Source organism: Eriocheir sinensis, chromosome 24 (assembly GCF_024679095.1).
Source record: "Eriocheir sinensis breed Jianghai 21 chromosome 24, ASM2467909v1, whole genome shotgun sequence".
NCBI lineage: Eukaryota > Metazoa > Arthropoda > Malacostraca > Decapoda > Varunidae > Eriocheir > Eriocheir sinensis.
The window spans coordinates 7,383,959-7,405,132 of record NC_066532.1 but is presented as its reverse complement, the minus strand read 5'-3'; the positions used below and the strand labels follow the sequence as shown (position 1 = coordinate 7,405,132).

Here is a 21,174-nt window from a genome sequence, read left to right as displayed (position 1 = left end):
CCAGGCTTGTTTGGGGAGGTACGGGAGGAAAATGCGTTTTCTTTTGGGGGTGAGGAGGAGACATATAAGGGAAATGTGGTCCCCCACAAAATCCCTGAAGGATGGAAACAGGGACAAGGTGTATTCATCCGCGATGAATTGCTCGCTGACACGTCAGCAGAGAGAACACTCATTGAGGGATCGCTGTGGAGAAAGCCAGAACACTCTAAAATGGACCGCTGTGACGAGTGCGACTTAGGTCTGCTGCAGTTTTTTCATCGGTACTCCGGCAAGCCGAGAGACTTGTTTGATTTGTGTGTCAGGCACAAATTAATATTAGAAAAAAAAGACTGAACTGTGTGGAAAACCTGCTTCATTGGATTTTGAGAGAAAATTATGGAGGTGTCAAAAGCGGGCAGCAAGAGGAAAAAAGAAAAGAGCAAAGTGTAACTGGATGGAAAGTGTTTTTAAGAATACTTTTTTTGAAAATGCTCATCTCGATTTTGAAACTGTTTTAGTCTTCATTAATGTCTATCTACGGGAATGTTTCTCGTTTTTGTTTGTGAGAACTGAACTTCAACTCAGTGACCCAACCATTGTGGACTGGGCAAGTTTCTGCCTGGAGGTGCTTGTCGAATGGTGTGTGAAACAAACTGGAAAAATTGGTGGAGAAGGGAAAATAGTTGAAATAGATGAAAGTAAATTCGGAAAAAGAAAATATAATGTTGGCAGGGTCATTGAAGGTCAGTGGGTATTTGGTGGTCTGTGTCGGGAAACACGTACATGCTTCATGGTTCCGGTTGAAAAAAGGGATAGTGAAACACTTGAACATCATCACAGAGCGGATTCAGCCAGGAACCACTATTATTTCTGACTGCTGGAAAGCTTATAATTGCCTCAGTGAACACGGCTATAAACATCTTACAGTTAATCACAGCCTCAATTTTGTTGACCCTTCTACACTGGCACACACAAATAACAGAGCGACTGTGGAGGGAAACCAAAACCAAGGTCCCACTGTATGGGAGGACTAAGAAACACTTTGCGGGATATCTGGCTCGATCTGTGTTCATCATGACCCACAAGGACCCCAATAAAAGATTCCACCATTTTCTGAAGGAAATTGCAGCCCTCTACAACCCTTATACAGAAGGAGTGTAGAAAAAGGTAAGATTTTAAAGTCGTATAACAGTCAAACTGAGTTCTTGACACCATGGATTTACAATCATAATCCGAAAAGGACAAAACTTAAGAATAACCCCTCCAAACCAATATTCGTAGTAATTTAGCACGTGAAAGAATTATTATAATGCATTTTCGTATACGTTTTACCTTGGTTAGCGACGGTACGTTTGGTTAGCAACGGTACGCTTGGTTAGCGATGATACGCTTGGTTAGCGATGGTACGCTTGGTTAGCGTTGGTATGCTTGGTTAGCGATGGTACGCTTGGTTAGCGATGGTACGCTTGGTTAGCGATGGTACGCTTGGTTAGCGATGGTATGCTTGGTTAGCGACTAGCCCACGCATGTGAGACCAGGTCCACCACGCGTGGTTATTTTTTTTTAGAACACGCAGCCCAACGGCTGCCGTGCTGAGGGCCGGGTATAGCCCGGGCCTGTTCAGACCGAGTCTCGGATGACCTTGAGTCATAGCTCAGGGCAGTTTTGGGGTGGTTAGCGATGGTATGCTTGGTTAGCGATTAGCCCACGCATGTAAGTATACGGTAGGGATTTTTCTTACTTTCGAGACTAGGGAATTTTTCCTGATTTAGGGATTTTTCTAGGGAAATTTTGGAAGGCCATTTTTCAGTGATATGGGTTCCCCCCCCCAATACCCCGGTTCCCCACAGTTCCCCAGGCTTGTCTTGGGGGATGGGGGGGGCTGGGGTGGTGGAGGGGGTGGAGTGGTGATTCTTAAGATTTACCCATCCCCGTTCTAACAACTGCTCTCAACTCTCTATCATACTTCTCACATTCCAGTACCAGGTGCTCAACAGTTTCATCCTTTCGTCACATCCTAAGGTATCACCCTAAGGTACACAAGGTTCCTGTTTTCCAAGTTTCGAGTTGGTCTTGATACCAACACAGGAAACCAAAGCTCACGCCTCTCACACGCCACTCCACTCCACCTGGTCACACCACTCTCACACACGCCACAGGTGCTCACAGGCATCTTCAAGAGTAAGTAGGCTTACTCACAGCAAAAACTAGGGTCAGAAGGGTCGCGAAATCGTCGTTAAATCAGGTGAATCTGGTCCGTCCTCTCTCCGCTCCATTTTGAATATTCTTGATCTTGATCTTGATGTTACAGGAATCTCAAGATTCCTCTTGAGTCAGGCCTTTGAAACGGCAGCTCCCATAGAGACAAAACAAACGAGCAATACACAAACTACACAATACTCTCTACACCTGGAACACCACAATCATCGTTTCTGTCATCTCCTCACTCTTTATTGTTTGCGCCTTTTCCTCGGCCGAACTAAACAGCTTTGCAACAAAATAATGTGCTATCCAGAGATTAATAATTAAGTTTTATTTTAACTTTTCAGGCTTCGAAATTATAATGGCCTTTAAAATTAGAGAAAATTCAGAAAATACGTTTTAGAACACTCCTGACAGCTGATCCAAGGTGGCCCACATTGCCCATATGGGTCCCACATCAGACCCATATGCTTATAAACATTTGCCCACATATCACCCACAAAGGGCCCACATGGGCCAAATGGGCCAAACTTCGCCCACTCACAAACCCATATGGGGCCCACATTTTTTGCTAGCTGGGTTGCCATAAGATTTTGCGTTAGAGACCATAAGTTTGTGTATAAAACGGTAATTAAACCATAAGAAAACCATAGTTTTTGTCATTCAGCATTTGTTTCAAAACAAATGCAGAATGGAAACACAATGTAAACACATGACAGTATATGAACTCTACATAATGAAAAGCAATATTATTTTACAAAGGAAACAGTACTGTTTTTCATTATATGTGGTGCTCATACTGTGTCATGTGTTTACATTGTGTACAACAGTACAACAAAGAGCATCAGTGAGCTGCAGTGAACCTACTGCAGCTCACTGATCGATGCTCTTTGTTGTACTCGGCAGTACAAGACCTAGCTTTCTCTAGCATATTATATATATATATATATATATATATATATATATATATATATATATATATATATATATATATATATATATATATATATATATATATATATATATAAAACATCGCAAGCGGAGAAAAAACATAAGCTTTTCAATTTAATTACTCCGTAAGACTTGAAAATCACCGAAATTACGTAACTTACGCAGAAAACGTAAGATTTGACAGGTATGATAAAGTGTTAATTATAAGTGTTAAGTGAGGCCCGCAGTGGCCGTTAACTTTCTCACGCCAAAGGCCCATCCTCCCCACCCCGGGGTTACCCCTACTCTCCGCCAGACATCACGTGGCCCGAAGCAGCCAGCCCGCTTCCCCGCCAAATTCTTGGCTTGACGTCCGCCACCTCACCCTCGTTCTTCCCTCTCCCCTCCAGTCACGTAGTCCACTCCACGTTGCTTCTAGAAGTTTCCTTGTGCCGCCTCTTGTGCCCGCGCGCGCAGTGCTTAGATGTCATAAAGTCCCTTATAAATTTACCTCCCCCGTAAGTATTGTTACGCCAGGGGGGTATATTTTCATGTGTGTTTGTGTTATTTGTGTGTGTGTGGGGGGTGTGATGGCCGGCGGCGTGGGGTGCATCGCGGCGGCCGGGCCGCATTTTTCCCAACTGAATACTGGCTCGTCAAGGGAGGCACAACCAGCCAATCACCGTGCGTCTTACTCATGACGTCATGAGTCACCACAGCCAATCAGCATTATTAGAAGTGAATTGACAAAATTAGGCAAATGCTTGCATGCAACTGCAAGAAGTGAGATTGTTTGACATTCAATAACTCAATTTTATTGTAACACATCATTCTGACCAAGTAAAGCAATGATGCGTGTTTTTGTTGCCATGATATCAATTCATTACTTTCGTCTCCCCCCACTCAAATCTTATTTTCTATGAGAAGTAGTACTAGTGTGAATACTGAATGGGCAACTACAGCATAATATTATGGAATGCCTCTTGAAACTAATCTGCGCATATTTGATAAAGATCTTGGCTGGAATCACCCAATACTAATATGTAATTACTGGCACCCTACTTACCTAGCCAATTACATGCTGCTCTTCACTGTAGAAATGGCGTAAAAAAAAAAAAAAAAAAAAAGACTCAAGGCACTAAAAATGTCACGAAACCATAAAAGCATTTATTTAGATAAGTTCAACATCAGTAATAATATTCTGCATGTTGAAATGTTGTTAATTTTTTATCAAACTTCTTTGAAAGAAAGATAGCGATCGCAGTTGCACTCTTGCTACATAACTGAAGACGTACAGTACCAAGGGAAGAGAACAGGTAGCAAATTACATAATAAGCAAATAACATGGGCAATACAAAGTGTGGGAGTTTTGGCCCAGCTGGCAACTCTCATTGGGTGGGAGTCGGCGGGCAGTTCCCGCCACCACGCTGTACTGAGAGGACGCTCATTAAAGCTATCAAGAGTAAGCACGCCTTTGCCATCAAACCCTACATGGCGCAGTGATCTCAAGGACCTACACGCAGCGATGGCCACCCCGCGACGCCCAAGGTTCTCGCCCGCGTCAGGTGCTCGGCGGGTCGGAAATTATCGCCCGGCCGGCGCACAAGCAGCGGTGCAGGCCCAGCAGATCGTCATGGAGGCGCTACAGCGGAACATGGCGGCCATGGGGACGGGACGCAGGGCCCTGAACTTGTCTGGTCTGGACAAGTGCGACCTGGACATGGCCACTGCAGACTACCGTTCCTGGCGGCGTTCCGTAGAGGACTGGATTCAGCTCAACATGGTGAGGGATGCAGACGCCGTGCGCTACATCCGGCTCCTCTGCGTCCCAGCGCTTCAGAAGGCTCTGGACGCACGATTCTCGGGTGGCCAGTGGAGCGTGTTGACGGCCAGTGAGGCTTTGGACAACCTCAGTAAGTTGGTGTTACGTGCTTCTAACCAGGCGGTGCGTTGGTCGGAGTTCTTTGGCGACGCCCAGGTCACAGGTGAATCAGTGTGCGAGTACTTTACGAGATGTGGCCAGAAAGTGTTAGATTGTGGTTTCGAGTGCCCAGGCTGTGATCGAGACCTGAGCGAGTACATGTTGCTCCGTAAGCTCGTCGCCGGCTTACGCGAGCCGGCTCTTAAGCGCGAGGTGTTCCAGGGCTGCGATAAGTTCAAGAGCGTCGACAGCCTTAGAGCATACTGTGTGGCGTTTGAGGCAGCTTAAAAGGACGCTCTTGGTCCCACGCAGGAACGTCGGGTCGCTGGGGCCGCCGCCGCCGACGCCACGGATGACGACACCGACAAGGATGACGTCATCGCGGCGGCCCGGGCCGCAAGGAACCCCGGTAGGTGGTGTGGCAACTGTAGATACCGCCATCAGCCTGGGAAAGCGGCGTGTCCTGCGGGTAACGCTACGTGCCGTGCCTGCGGCAAGCTGGGTCACTTCGAAAGAGCTTGCAAAACGAAAAAGAGAGAGGGCAAAGACGCTATGGCGGGTGTTGTGGAATGTGGTGGCCTCAGCTCAAGTGGAGGGCCAGCCACAGCTGCAGATACTAGTTTCTCAAGCAACTAGTGACACACAGCACCGTGCCACGGCTGTAGCGGACACGGGCGCTCAGGTCTGTGTGGCAGGGCCTACCCTAATGAACACCCTCGGTCTCACACCCAGCCAACTACACAGTCGGAGGGGGCTGCGCGACCTTGCCAACGTACACCTACCCGCCCTCGGGGCGTCATCTTGCCGCATCAGCGTTCCTGGCCGCTCCACCATCCAAGACATCTACTTCGTCAGGTCAGTGAAACAGATCTACCTGTCCCTTACCGCCTGCAAAGATCTCGGCCTGGTGCGCGCCGATTTTCCCTGCCCTCCGCCCTCAGTAGGTGCCGTAGATCAGGGGGAGCACGCCAACAAGAACGACCGCGGCCCACCAAGCAGGCCGCGTGCTATGCCATATCCGCCTTTGGAGGAAAATGTTCCCAGGTTGCAGGAGTGGCTCCTCGCTCACTTCTCAGCGTCGACGTTCGACACAGAACGGTACCCACTACCGGTAATGGCTGGGCCTCCGCATCACATCCACCTGTCTTCCGACGCGGTGCCCTACGCTTGCCACACCCCTGCCTCGGTCCCCAAGCACTGGGAGGAGGAGGTTAAGAGGCAGTTGGACGAGGACATCAGAAGAGGGGTGATTCGTCTAGTACCTGCCGGGCAGGCCACGGAATGGTGCGCCAGGATGGTCGTGGTGGCGAAGAAGTCCGGTAAGCCCCGCCGCACGGTGGACTTTCAGAAGCTCAACGCCTGCTGCCTGCGGGAGACGCACCACACCCCCACACCATTCGACATAGCCTCTGGAGTCCCATTGCACGCTTACAAGACCGTAGCTGACGCTTACTGGGGCTACCACCAGGTAGAGCTTGATGAAGAGAGTCGCCACCTTACCACCTTCATCACGCCCTGGGGCCGGTACCAGTATTGCCGGACGCCCATGGGGCACTGTGCAGCTGGGGACGCTTACACAAAGAGATTCGACGACGCCATTGCCGATCTGCCCCGGAAGTACAAATGCGTCGACGACACCCTCCTGTACGACACGAGCGTAGAAGAGGCCTTCTGGCACACCTATAACTTCCTAGAGGTGTGTGCAAAGGCGGGGGTAACGCTGAAGCCGGAAAAGTTCCAGTTCTGCAGGAGAGAGGCCGCCTTTGCGGGCTACCACTTGGGCTGGGACACTTACGAACCCACTGCTGAACGCCTGACTGCTATCAAGAACTTCTCGATGCCTGCACAGCCCTCCATCACTGACGTGCGTTCGTGGTTCGGGCTTGTGAACCAGTTGGCGCCCTTCCTTGCCACCGCACCCCTGATGGCGCCGTTCAGGGACCTGCTGAAGAAGCCCACCGGCAAGACAGTCTTCTGCGATGAATGCCTCCAACAGAAGTTCGTGCAGGCTAAAGAAGTTATTTGCCAACTGGCCAAGCAGGGGCTGGCGTACTACGACAAGACTCGCCCCACTGTCGCTGTCACAGACTGGTCCAAGGACGGCATCGGGTTTGTAGTTATGCAGCAATATTGTTCGTGCCCCACAGGTAATGCGCCCCTCTGCTGCAAAGGGGGCTGGCGCCTGGCGCTGTGTGGCAGTCGGCACCTCACCCCCGCTGAGTCGGGGTACGCACCGGTGGAAGGAGAGGCCCTGGCAGTGGCCTGGTGCCTGCGCAAGGCCCGTCTCTTTCTACTAGGGTGCCCCAACCTCGTGATCGCCACAGATCATCGGCCCCTAGTGAAGCTCTTCGGTGACAAGGCCCTCAAGGACATCGCCAATCCCCGACTGTTTCGGCTGAAGGAGCGGACCTTGCAGTTCAAGTTCACCATGCGGTACCTGCCGGGGAAGCACAACGCGGCAGCAGACTTCCTGTCAAGATACCCTGGAGTCAAGGCCGATCCAGACGAGGTGGACGAGGAACAGGATGACGTCGCGGCCGCAGTCATGACAGCGGCTGCTGTGGCAGCTCTGGACCTGAGCGGGTGCGCAACCTTAGACGAGGGACTCGTATTGAGAGCGGCACTCGAGGATCCTGATTACCAGCTGTTGGTGATGAGAGTAAACAGCGGCGACTGGAGTCCACAGAGAGCGCAGGAGCTCGTCTGCCTCAGGCCATTCTACAATGTGAGGGACCGGCTGGCTGTGTCTGGAGGCTTAGTCACATACACCTTCGGTCAGGGAAGTGTGCGGCTTGTCATCCCTGACGCCCTTCGTGAGCAAGTAGCCACAAATCTCCACGCCAGCCACCAAGGACTTGACTCCATGTTGAGAAGAGCGAGGCAGACAGTATACTGGCCTGGGATTGAAGGCGACCTGCGACACCACAGAGCTGTATGCGACTCTTGCAACGTGCACGCCCCATCACAGCCGCCCGAGCCCCTCCTTCTGACGCCCCCACCTGAATACCCCTTCCAACAGGCCGTGGCGGACCTATTCCAGCTGGGGGGTCAAACATACCTCGTGTATGCCGACCGGCTCACAGGGTGGTTGGAAATTGCACACCTCCCCTCCGGCGCCTCCTCCGGCAAGATCATGAAACACCTCATTCAGTATTTTACCAGATGGGGAGCCCCAGAGGAACTCGCGACCGACGGAGGGACGAACCTGGTGAGTGGGGAAATGGCTGCCTTTCTTGAGAGGTGGGGTGTCACTACTCGAATCTCTTCTACTCAGTATCCTCAGTCCAACGGGCGGGCCGAGGCAGCGGTTAAGACGGCCAAGAGGATACTGCGGGACTACACGGAATCGAGGGGCAGCTTGGACAGCGACAAAACGTCCCTCGCCCTTCTCCAATACTTAAATACCCCCCTGCGCGGAGTGAACAAGTCCCCCGCCCAGATGACAACAGGCAGACAGCTGCGGGATGGCGTCCCCACGGCCAGGCAGAACTACAGAGTTGACCCACAGTGGACGCAGACCCTGAACGAGAGGGAACTTCAGATGGCAAGACAGCACGAAGGAGTGCAGCAACAGTTCGTCGGCCAACCCCGCTGGCGGCACCGCCTACAGCCAGGAGCCTGTGTCTGGGTGCAAGACCAGGTCACAAAGGAGTGGAGCAAGTTTGGCACGGTGGTGGAGGCTCACCCACATCGCCAGTACGCCGTAAGGGTCGACGGTAGCGGCCGCATCACATTACGCAATCGTGGCCACTTGAAGGAGGCATCGGCACCTCGGGAGTCCCCTGACCCTGATGGCCCCCCGGACCAGCAAGTGTCACCAGCGGGGCGGCCTCCCAGGCATAGGTCACGTCCGCGATGGCTGGACGATTTTGTACAGTGATTGCCCCCCACCTAGTATGTTATGTTAGAGTAAGTTAGGTAACATGTCTTGGATTGGTCAGTTTTGCTTGTTTTGTTTGTTTATTCAGATTGCCCTCACAATCTTAGGGGGAAGTTGTGGGAGTTTTGGCCTAGCTGGCAACTCTCATTGGGTGGGAGTCGGCGGGCAGTTCCCGCCACCACGCTGTACTGAGAGGACGCTCATTAAAGCTATCAAGAGTAAGCACGCCTTTGCCATCAAACCCTACACAAAGTCATTTATGTGGTACAAGAAACACAGTCACATAGATCCACCATTTATATCTGACCACACGTACTGTGCTAGGCTACGTTGCAACTTAACTTTTTTTTAAATATTTGATCCTTCAATAGAACATTAATGAAGTGTTTTTATATATAAGCGTTCACAGTAATTTTGCTGTGTACTGTGGCTGATATAAAACATTTGAAGTCACAATAATGATCATTATCACACCGCTTTACTCGTTTGTTCATTTTCTATGATCCCTTTGGAGTTTGAAGTTTAACTTAATTGACATTCCTTGCACTTACCATTGTCGGAAACCTCCCCTATGAGAACAGAAAATTTAAGTAAAAAAAAATAAAGTGTTTATTAATTTTAATAGGAATCCTTAATTTAAGTTTTAACAATGATTTTCTCGTAGGCTTGAAGTGGCGGGAAAAGAGAGAACCCCAATAGGGTTACACAAATACATCTATGCATTATATTCACAATACATTCTTTTTCCAAATGCAAATATAAATTTAACTTAATATTATGCTATAGTTGCCCATTCAGTATTCACGCTAGTATTACTTCTCATAGAAAATAAGATTTGAGTGGGGGGAGACGAAAGTAATGAATTGATATCATGGCAACAAAAACATGCATCATCGCTTTACTTGGTCAGAATGATATGTGTTACGAGCGACACAGTAGTTTTGTCTAGGGTGATAATTTAAGAAACTGGTTACCCGAACATTAAATGAGGTGATGAAAATACGAAGATAGTCCTTAACATAAATTTAATGTAGGCTATAAGTAAGAAACAACAATATTAACAACACCTGTAGCAAGTGAGAGTAATTACGTTACTTGCTCTTAAGACCTTATGGTCGTTTAAATCAAGTAAATGGTGTGAAGGTCATTAAGCACAAAATAGTTCAATACGAGTATGGAAAATAACAAGATAATATACCAAAACGAAGATTAAACCAAAGACAAAATGACACACAGATAACAATGAGAAAAAGAAAACACAAGAAACCCACACAATGACACACAATAATAGATAATAATAACCACCACCAATGAATAAATGGATGATAATCACTGATGAATGGATGAATGAAAAGATAAGATGGACACAGAAATGATGAGATATGAGAAAAATAGTATTGTTCACCTCCTATAGTTCACTGGTCACTTTGTAAGTGGTTACAGACTCACTGACTCGGCTGATGACGTGAGAGTTGTTGTTGCTGCTAGCCGAACCCTCAGGAGATGAGTACACTTTGGCCTTTGAGATGAGACTAACTCTCACACTCTGTGGAGGTTTCGACAATGCCTCTGAAATAGCCCAAGGCTATTTGATAAGCCTAAAGCCTTAGCCGAAGCTAGCTCAGGGAGCAACAGGTACAATAATTGATAATTCAGTAGTTAGCAACAGAGATAGTCTGGTTGCAGTAATACCTCCCCCCTGAAGACGACACCACTGGGTTGATTTGTAGTTGTAGGTAGCCGTTGTTGCCCAGTGGAGTCGTAGTGGTTGACTTCTGGTCAAGTCGAGTTTTTAGAGATGCGAGATAGGGCGTCGGCGATGATGTTCTCCCTCCCTTTTAAGTGGTTGACATTCAGGTTGTAGGGCTGGAGAAACAGGGACCATCTGAGAAGTCGCTGATTGGTAAACTTGCTGCGATTGAGGAAGGCCAATGGATTGTGGTCTGTGTAGACTTGGAGTGGTTCTTGAGCAGGCTGTATGTAGCATTCGAATTTCTGGATTGCTGAGACGATGGCCAGGAGCTCTTTCTCAATGGTGCTGTATCTTCTCTGGTGGATATTAAGTTTGCTGGAGTGGTACGCCACTGGATGAAGGATACCCTCCACCTCCTGCAGTAATACAGCACCAAGAGCGGCATCACTGGCATCAGTCTGCAGGGCAAAGGGCTGAGTGAAGTCTGGGGCGATGAGTACAGGACCCTGGGCCAGGAAGTTCTTGAGTTGGTCGAAGGCGGCTTGGCAATCCTCTGTCCACAAGTAGTGTACGGCTCCACTCGTGAGCCGTGTGAGGGACAGTGGCGGCCGCGAAGTTAGGGCAGAACCTCCTGTAATACCCTGCCATGCCCAGAAAGCGCCGCAGGGCCTTCCGAGTAGTGGGGGCAGGGTATTCAAGGATGGCAGAGATGTTGGCTTCCTTGGGTCGTACTCTGCCATTGCCCACCACGTGGCCCAGGTACGTCACCGTTGCTCGGCCGAAGGTAGTCTTAGCCAGCTTCACGGTGAAGTGGGCTGCCTGCAGCCTTGTCAGCACATCCCTGAGTCTCGTAAGGTGCTGCTCCCAATGCTCTCATCGATCAAGTCGTCTATCCGTGGCAGGGGGTAGGCGTCTGGGACTGTCACAGCGTTGACCCTGCGGTAGTCGGTGCAGAGACGCAGCTGTCCATCTTCCTTGGGGGACGAGTAGACAAGGTGACGCCCAAGGAGACTGGCTGGGTTTCGCCAGCCCCTGCTCGAGTAGATAGTCCACCTCTTGCCTCATCTGGTCACGTTTCCTGGGGCTTATGCGATATGGAGGGTGACGAAGAGGAGAGGTGCCGGGGAGGAGCTTGACGTCATGAGAGGTGAGGTTACACAGGTTTGGATGATAATTGAACACATTAAACTGGTGAAGGATGGATAGGATGTCTTTTGATTGAGAGGATGAGAGATGGGACAGGTAATTAGACGAGTTACATAATATGGATGAATTATTTGTCCCTTCTGCATGAGTGGTGGTGGTTTCTAACGAAATAGAACATACAGGTCTCTCTGGTGAGCCAGGTGCAAGGCCAGCTCTAGTTTTATATAATTTAAGTAAGTTAATGTGTATTTTCTGGGTACTTTTCCGGCGGTTAGGAGTGTCTATAATGTAATTTTGTTCACTGATCTTCTCATTGACTGTATAGGGACCATGGTATTTAGTTTGCAGGGGTGATCCTGGGACTGGAATAAAGACAAGGACTTTATCACCTGGTTTGAACTCTAACTTTAGCTCTAGTGTCAAAGTGTTTCTTCATGTCTCCTTGAGTTTGTTTGAGGTTGTCACGGGCAAAGGAGCGAACTTTGGTTAGTGTGTCTTTAAGTTTAACTAAATACTGGTGACCTTATGGTCATACAGTAACTCAAAGGGGGAGACTCCAAGGGACTCGTTAGGGGTCTCTCTTATGGCAAACAGGACGTAAGGTAGAGCCTCGTCCCAGTCCTGGTCCTGATCGTGACAAAATTTACGAAGAACAGCCTTCAGTGTTTGGTGACATCTTTCTAAAGCTCCCTGTGACTGTGGATGGTACGCCGTAGATAAAGTTTGTGTGATGCCAAGCTCGGTGAGAACTGCCGTGAAGAGATCGCTCGTGAAATTAGTGCCACGGTCACTCTGAATCTCCCTGGGGATGCCAAAAGTGGTAAACAAGTGTGCAAGTTTGGATACAACAGTTTTGGCAGAGATGTTTTTGATAGGGAAACCTTCTGGGTAACGGGTGGTAGGGCACATGACAGTGAGGATGTATTGGTTACCTTTCTTTGTTTTGGGTAATGGGCCCACGATGTCAATGATGATTTTTGAGAATGGTTCTTCAGGCACCTGGATGGGCTGAAGAGGATAAGGAGGGATATTCTGGTTGGGTTTCCCCATTACCTGGCAAGTGTGACAAGAATTAACAAATGAGGCAACATCCTTCCTAAGACCGGGCCAATAAAACTCATTAAGTAGCTTCTCGCAAGTTTTCCTGATCCCATGATGGCCGGCTAGGTTCCCATGAGCGATCTCCATCACTGGCTCTCTTAAGGTGACGGGTAGGACTACTTGATGGAGCTCAGCCCAAGTGGCATCATCTAAAAGTTGAGGTGGTTTATACAATCTCATTAGAATTTTATCCTGGTAATAGAAAGAAGGTGAGGAAGTGATCTGGTCCTTAGGTATAGCTTGGGTATGAAATCGAGACAGGGTGGTTGAGCCTCAGCAAGTAAGTGGTCAGTGAATACCTTACCGACCCCAGCGTGAGGCGTAGGATGGAGGGTGGTTGGTAAGGGCTGAGGTGGCTCTGGAGCAGCGGCAACAGACTGTGCTCGAGTGACTGCACATTCAGGAAAAATGTTAGGCTGCTCCTTTTCCATGTCAGCTGTAGGGTTGTAATGCAATGGGGAGACATTAGTTATGATAGGTGGAACGACTAGTCCCCCAGCCAGATCATTAGCCAACAGGAAATTAGCATTAGGGATAGGAAGAGAATTATCCTCACTGACAGCAATGGTAACTGCTCCCACAACCAACGGACAGTTTAAGTGCACCCTAGCCAGAGGTATGGGAAAGGTTTGATGAAAATCTTTAAGGAGTACCTTCTCCCCCGTGTACTGCTGCTCAATCCCTGGAAGAGCGGATTTTAAAATGATAGATTGGGCAGAGGCAGTATCCCGCATAATCTGGAGAGGGTGCCCTTCAGAGTCCGTGTTAAGAGCCACAGTACCTTGAGACCTGAAGGGTTGAAAAGGGTCAGTGGGAGGAAGTACTGAAGGAGTGTTGAGAGAGGCGACTGGTTTAGAGAATGTAGAGGTCTTTGCTACTTTACACCTAGGATCAGGACAATTCTTTATGAGATGGCCCACCTTTATACAAAAACTGCAAGAGAGAAAAGACTTGGCACTACCACTACTCTCTGCGGGTTTTACATCCTTGCTATAGCTTGCACCTGACTTACCCACAGGCTGAAGTTTCTTGTCTCCTGAGGGCATAGAGCGATGTATTAGTGAAAGACATCCGCCAATTTGGCGGCTTTAAGAGTTCAGTCTCATCCTTATCAGTGATGTGCAACATGATTGAGTATGGTATCTTCCTTTGAATTCCTCTAGAGCTACAAGGTTTACCAGATCGTCATATGTGGTTACAGCTGCCGACTTAAGCCAGTGTCTCAAAGCTCGGAGTTTCTCTGATGCAAACTCCAAGTATGTTTGACCAGATGTCTTGTTCATGTTGCGGAAGGTTTGTCGATATCTCTCTGTGGTGACTGCATAAGCTGCTAAAATAGCGCTTTTTACTAACTCGTAATCTGAGTTGTCTTCGATATTGTCTAGGACTGCCAAGGCCTTACCGTTGAGTTTGGGCTTGACTAGCCATGTCCAGTCCTCCTTAGGTAGATCGAAGTGAATGGCAGAGGATTCGAATTCCCGAAAGAATGCTTCTGGATCGTAATCCGAGAATTGAGGCATAAGAGGAAGAAATTTGGTTATCTGCAACCTATTAGGGGTTCGAGTCCCCCCGTCTGAGGACTGCAGCTGAAGCACGCTGAGTTGATGTTCACGTTCACGTGCTTTCTCTTCCCTTTCACGTGTTTTACTTTCTTCATTTCGTTCGTGTTCAAGTGCTCTTGCTTCTTTTTCATATTCTAGCTTCATCTGGAGTGCCTGCATTTTCACCCTCTCTATCTCTAGGGCGATTGCGGGGTTTGGAGAACCCAAAGAGGTAGGGCTTTCCATGAGGTGGCCAGCCTCCTCCTCAGGGTCACCCAGATGAGCTAGAATTAGGGACATCAACTCAGGTTTTCTTGTTTGACTAGTGAAGGGAATATTATAGTTTGTAGCAATATATTTAAGTTGTTCCACAGTTACAGTTGCTGTTTTAAGTTCCTCCACAGATGGATTACCGACAAACTCTTCTACGTTGAACACCATTTTGATTGATGTACAAGTCGATTTAACGGTTGTACGAAAGTTGTTAGTAACCACTAATGGTTAAAAGTGATGCTTGGAATGTGACACAGTAATCTCCTGAACTATTAACTAGTACACAATCCTGGCATGAGATTAATTGATAGGGGAGCGACCCCTGAAGAGATAACACTTCGACGAAGATAACGAGCCAGTGGAGAACGACCAGAGAATGCAATACCCACATCTGCAAACAGGATCTGGCATCAAGTACTCGTTTGAGTTTGAGCTGGTCAAGTTATGAGTCGAGTGAAGTATTGAATTGATTCGGAACGTCAGTGGTTCCTAAAGAAAACGAGTCTCGTAGGCTATGGGGAGAAAGTGTCTCACAGGAAAGATTCGAACAGAGCAAAACGTAATTGAGAGTATGAGGAACTGATAAAGTCTCCACGCTAGGCCTTTGCGTGGTTAGTTATTAAAGGCACAGTCAATCCCTACACTCAATCACGTTGCACATGAAACAGCACCAACAAACAGTGACACAGTGATTACAAAAGTAATAGGAGTGATACTAGGGGTGAACGAACATACATGAAACAATAAATGATTAGCGAAGATGAAGTGGTGGAAAATAACAATGAATTAGTTATAATAATCCACTACATATGATCCCGGACAGGCCCCCAATAATGTTACGAGCGACACAGTAGTTTTGTCTAGGGTGATAACATTAAATGAGGTGATGAAAATACGAAGATAATCCTTAACATAAATTTAATGTATAAGCAAGAAACAATATTAACAACACCTGTAGCAAGTGAGTAATTACGTTACTTGCTCTTAAGACCTTATGGTCGTTTAAATCAAGTAAATGGTGTGAAGGTCATTAAGCACAAAATAGTTCAATACGAGTATGGAAAATAACAAGATAATATACCAAAACGAAGATTAAACCAAAGACAAAATGACACACAGATAACAATGAGAAAAAGAAAACAAGAAACCCACACATTGACACACAATAATAATAGATAATAATAACCACCACCAATGAATAAATGGATGATAATCACTGATGAATGGATGAATGAAAAGATAAGATGGACACAGAAATGATGAGATATGAGAAAAATAGTATTGTTCACCTCCTATAGTTCACTGGTCACTTTGTAAGTGGTTACTGACTCACTGACTCGGCTGATGACGTGAGAGTTGTTGTTGCTGCTAGCCGAACCCTCAGGAGATGAGTACACTTTGGCCTTTGAGATGAGACTAACTCTCACACTTTGTGGAGGTTTCGACAATGCCTCTGAAATAGCCCAAGGCTATTTGATAAGCCTAAAGCCTTAGCCGAAGCTAGCTCAGGGAGCAACAGGTACAATAATTGATAATTCAGTAGTTAGCAACAGAGATAGTCTGGTTGCAGTAATATATGTTACAATAAAATTGAGTTATTGAATGTCAAACAGTCTCACTTCTTGCAGTTACATGCAAGCATTTGCCTAATTTTGCCAATTCACTTCTCCTAATAATGCTGATTGGCTGTGGTGACTCATGACGCCATGAGTAAGACGCACGGTGATTGGCTGGTTGTGCCTCCCTTGGCCCGGATTCATCAACCTTACCAACCACGCCTCCGGTATCTCTCACATTTACCGGAGCGCTACCAGAGCTGCGGCATCTTTCAAATATGGCATTCATCAACGTTATGGTAACGCTCCGGTAACTCGCACCCTAGCAACGATTGTTTGGGCTGGATAGCCAATCACGTGCGACCTTTGATGCTGTATTTCAGCTTTCACGTGTCGTTTGTTTACTAATACACAGACTTCAAAATCAAGACATGTGTATTGTACAGGCGTAAATACTGCCTTAAAACAAATAATTAGCGTGGTGATCCCTCAGTTAGATGCGTTTTTTACGAATGAATGCACGTTACTTGTATATTTATTATTGAAATAAAAATATACTCGCTTATGTAGTTTAGTTATATTCTGAACATTTTTGTATATTACCTACATAGTTTTCCGTCGCCAACGCCAGCTGCGTGCCTCGCTGTCACAAGATTGATATTATTCTAATGTTTGCCCATACTCACCCCTCGCAACCAAAATTGTCTAGGGGGCCATTGTCATCATGCCTCACTGGTGCAGCCAAGCAATGGGTGTGGGCGTTGGAAGTTGTGGCTGCTGAGGTGAATGGCGTTATCGAGTGGCTTCGTGAGTAGTGTGGAGGAAGTCAGAGCAAAATTTTACGACATTAAACTCCACAGCAAGAATATTGGAGACTTGAGAAGGGAGGTGACTGTCACAGACAGAACATTATTCCCTCTGCAGTGTTTTAACAAGTAGGGAAAAGTCATGTGGGTGGACAGTTCCACAGACTTAATACTATAGAGTGCGGCCTGCAAGTGAAGCCGGCCTGAGGCCGTGCACGGGTCTGCCCAGTTCATCCCAAATCGACGACTTCACACACTTCACTCCCACCCCGTTTCCTGACCCCAACATTCATTTTTGAGAAAAATGGAGACCACCATCATCTTCCTCAGAAAATTCTGCATCACACTAGCATAAAATTGTAACATTAATGTGTAAATACACATACGAAAATCAAAGTTAAATGAATAGGGAGTAAACATTTTCTTGCATTTATTTATCTTCAACTCCTTCGTACTCAGCTGGTTTTCGTCACATCGCTTCTATAAGCCCAGATCCTAAATCTGCATGCTTTTCTGCTTCTGATGGTGTAGGGCACGTTACGAGGTAAAAAATACATTGGCTCAAAATCGCCTCCGAACATGAGCCGCGGCAGTGTCTACCCACTTACCACGCCTGCTGTAACTCAGTTACGGGTGCTCGGAGCCGCGGTAACTTTTGGCCTTACCACGGCTCCGGTAAGTGGTTGATGAATGCCGATTTACCGGGTGGGCGGAGATACCGCGATACTTACCAGACAGAGGTCCGGTAAATGGTTTGATGAATCCCGCCCAAGCTTGACGAGCCAGTATACAGTTGGGAAACATGCCGCCAGGAGCGGCCCGCCGCGCCGCGGGGCAGGTTTTGGACCCTTCTTTTCTTGTATTAAATCAACTCTTTCATCACTCATTAATTACTCAATAAATGATCTTACGTCTCGTATCCCTGGCAGCGTGATCCGGCTTAAGTTGTTATTGAGACTGGTGTTCGGGGATAAACAAGGGAAAAAGAAAATATACATTTATTTAAAATTAAATGAAAGTAATTGCCTTACGCAATATTCTATGCTCACACGATCATGACACTGGCATATTCAACAATAGATGCAACATATGACAAACGACATGTCTTAAACATAATACTACAATATGTGCTCAATTGTTGCCAATAATAATAACACTCGTCGTTCCACAAGCAGTGGTTTGTATCTCTCTGCTTACATCACAATCATTATGTACTCTCCTCACAATCCTACTACACATCCTTATAGTATAATCTACTACAAGTCACGGAAGCACCAAATTATACCACACCCAGTGGTTTTACTTTTGCTTTACATCGCAATAAAATAATCACTATCCTGTCCCACTCACAATCCTACTTCACATCTCCTCACAATATAATCTCCAGGACAATACAGTCGGTTTCCCTTAGATTCTCGAATTTCTACTCACGATTAAGATAACAACAGCCATTCTCAGCTGAGTGAGTAGCAGGTCTGGTTGAGGCGAGAACCAAGATCGGTCTGCTCATACCACTGATTTCTAGGTTACATTTTTCTTTGCTTTAGGCGGACTTACATCCTTGACACGCCTTAATTTTCTACATAACCAGCGGCCAATACTTTCTGTCACAGCCATTGGCTCGCTCATTATGTTGTATTGTTTTACTTCTCCTGCTTATTCGTAATTCAGTCTTAAGACACTCCCACAGTGATTTTTCTGTTGAATTATTGGCTCATAACATGTCGCCACGACTGACGTCACGGGTCAGAGTCTTTTTCAATGGTTGTTCACACTTTCTGACCACGCCTACTGGGTATCTGTTTTCTGTATCTGAGTCTGGGTATCTGTTTTCCTTTACCCTCGTTTTTGTTATCGTTTGTACTTTGAAATGTTTACACTGTTATATATATATATATATATATATATATATATATATATATATATATATATATATATATATATATATATATATATTTTTTTTTTTTTTTACGTTGTTGCCTATTGCGCCGGTAGGCATCTTCCCGGTGGGGCCTGATGGTCGGCCCAAGGCTTCTTCCAGGTGGGGCCTGATGGTCGGCCCAGCCCGTTCTGGCGCAGGCGAGTGTTTATAGTGGCGCCATCTTGCATTGGCTCATGCTGCCCCCCGGGACTCGTTCTTGATTCGCTTGGACGGCTTCCTCTAGAGTCCGGGTTGATGGGTGGTCTTCAGGACAGCATGTGGGTAGTTTTAAGCCACTCGGCGGTGACTGAAAAATCCGAGTGGTAGCGTGAGGATTCGAACCCGCGTCGTCCATCACGCGGCGAATGTGGGTCCAGTACGCTATCACTTCGGCCACCGCCTACCCTTCTTGTTAGTGTTTGTCCAGTCAGATGTTTACACAGTTGTATATCTGTCATTCCTCTCTGGGTATCTATTTTCCGGGTCCCGACATACTTCCCCTTCCGGAAGATCTCGCCCCTGAGATCTCACAGGTGTTGGTGGAGAAGATACGCCTTGCAATGTCTGCAATTGGCTCGAGTCTGGAAGTAGGCGGCATTGTGCGTAGCGCAGGACATAGGAATACCCCACGGCAGACGTCACCAGCAGAAGAACCAGGATCACGACAATGGCGAAGACAATCCACCAGTGGATTACTGGTTGAAAGGGCTGATCCGGCTCGACCACAGAATTTAGGGGCTGCAAGCCAGCTGTTAGCTCCTGTAGGGGGATGGACTCAGCACTGCGAAGAGAACCTTGCCGAAGCATCAATATCCCATTACCCGCCAGGCTGACAGTATGTCTGTTTACAGGATGGGTAGGGCATGTGAGTGTCAGAGTGATGGGGGAGGCAAGTGAACAGGTCCAGTAGCCAGGACGTTTTATAAACATAGGGGGAAATGTTTTCAAGACTATTGTGTGGCAGAGGTTGATCACTGACTCATGTTTCAAGAAAGCAGCCGATTCACAAGAAGCTGCGTGACTAGCCTCATAGACGGGGCCTGTGGGAGGACAAACTAACATATGGTTATTCTTGTTACAGTGTTTTATACTAGAAAGCAGAAAATATATTTTCCTATTTTCACTGAAGGCAATACATCTTGAATCAACACTATACATAAGAAAGTAAGTGCTAATCTGCACAGAAAATGGAAGGGAGTCGATTCGAAAGACATCAAAGGTGTCAATCGGATCTCCTCGTAAAGGTTTGGTGAGACAGAAATTACGAGAATCGTGCAAAGCCGTTGTCCTGGAGGACACTTATTACATCCCTATATAAAGCTAAAAAATCAAGAACTGCAAGGCACAAAAGACCTGGAGGCCGAACCTAGGCTTCCTTTAATGTACTGAACAACTGTTTGTCTCACATAATGGTTGAAGTTATGTATGTTTGCAGGGGAGCCTGCAGACTCAACTTTAAATCTTGTATACCTGGTCTTATGTGTCTCAATGCTAAGTCAAAATACAACAATGCTTGTAGGAGCTTTTTTCTCTTCCTAATGCCAAAGTCTATAGAAAATTGGCGCACAACTTGGTTCAATACATCTACAGCTGAATATAGCCTATTAAAGGCAGATTGCATGGCATGCATATTACTTAACGATGTTGAGTTTTCCATAATAAACATTTAACTATATTAAATCTTACTCAGTTAATGACTCTAGTACTCTATTTTTCCATGAATAGCATCAACTTGAGCCTGGGTCGCGGTACCAAATAAGATATTAGACAAGGATCCTTAAAAAAAATATTATTTCTCGTTTTTTTTTATAATTCATAAAAGCATGCAGCTTGTTTTGATTAGTTGTCATCACATAGCCTAAAACTTTTCTTAGATGATGCAACAATGAACTGAAATCATTTTCAAAATTAAAGTGTGTATTTTATTGCTTTTATAGCGGGATACTCAGGTGACATTTGAATAACATTTCAAGCTAAAGAAGCAGTTCAATTCCGTGCTTCATATAATGCAGCTAAAACATCTTCTGTGAGGCTAAACGGTACTATAGTCTCTGTCTTTCAGGACTATAATATAGATAGTATTGTTACGAATGTGCTGTATGTGAATGATTGTATGTGTAATGTGATGAAATTGTAGCATGATGCGATGTTAGCTCAGCATGGTGCAACTCTACTTGTTGGGACAAGAGAGACAGAGGGGAGCCCGGGGCCACCGGCCGCCGGGC

General features: G+C 46.7%; 1 protein-coding gene and 1 long non-coding RNA gene across 2 annotated transcripts in view; one reads left to right on the top strand and one right to left on the bottom strand.

Moving 5' to 3' along the window:
* LOC127002825 (uncharacterized) overlaps positions 1–21,174 on the top strand; it is a 40,079-nt gene that overhangs the window by 16,283 nt on the left and 2,622 nt on the right. The gene's annotated exons all lie outside the window — the stretch shown is intronic.
* LOC127002826 (uncharacterized) lies at positions 9,921–16,235 on the bottom strand. Its single transcript, XR_007756560.1, has 2 exons — positions 15,956–16,235; positions 9,921–10,317 (listed from the first exon to the last, which is right to left on the bottom strand). It is a non-coding gene; the product is annotated as an uncharacterized LOC127002826 (long non-coding RNA).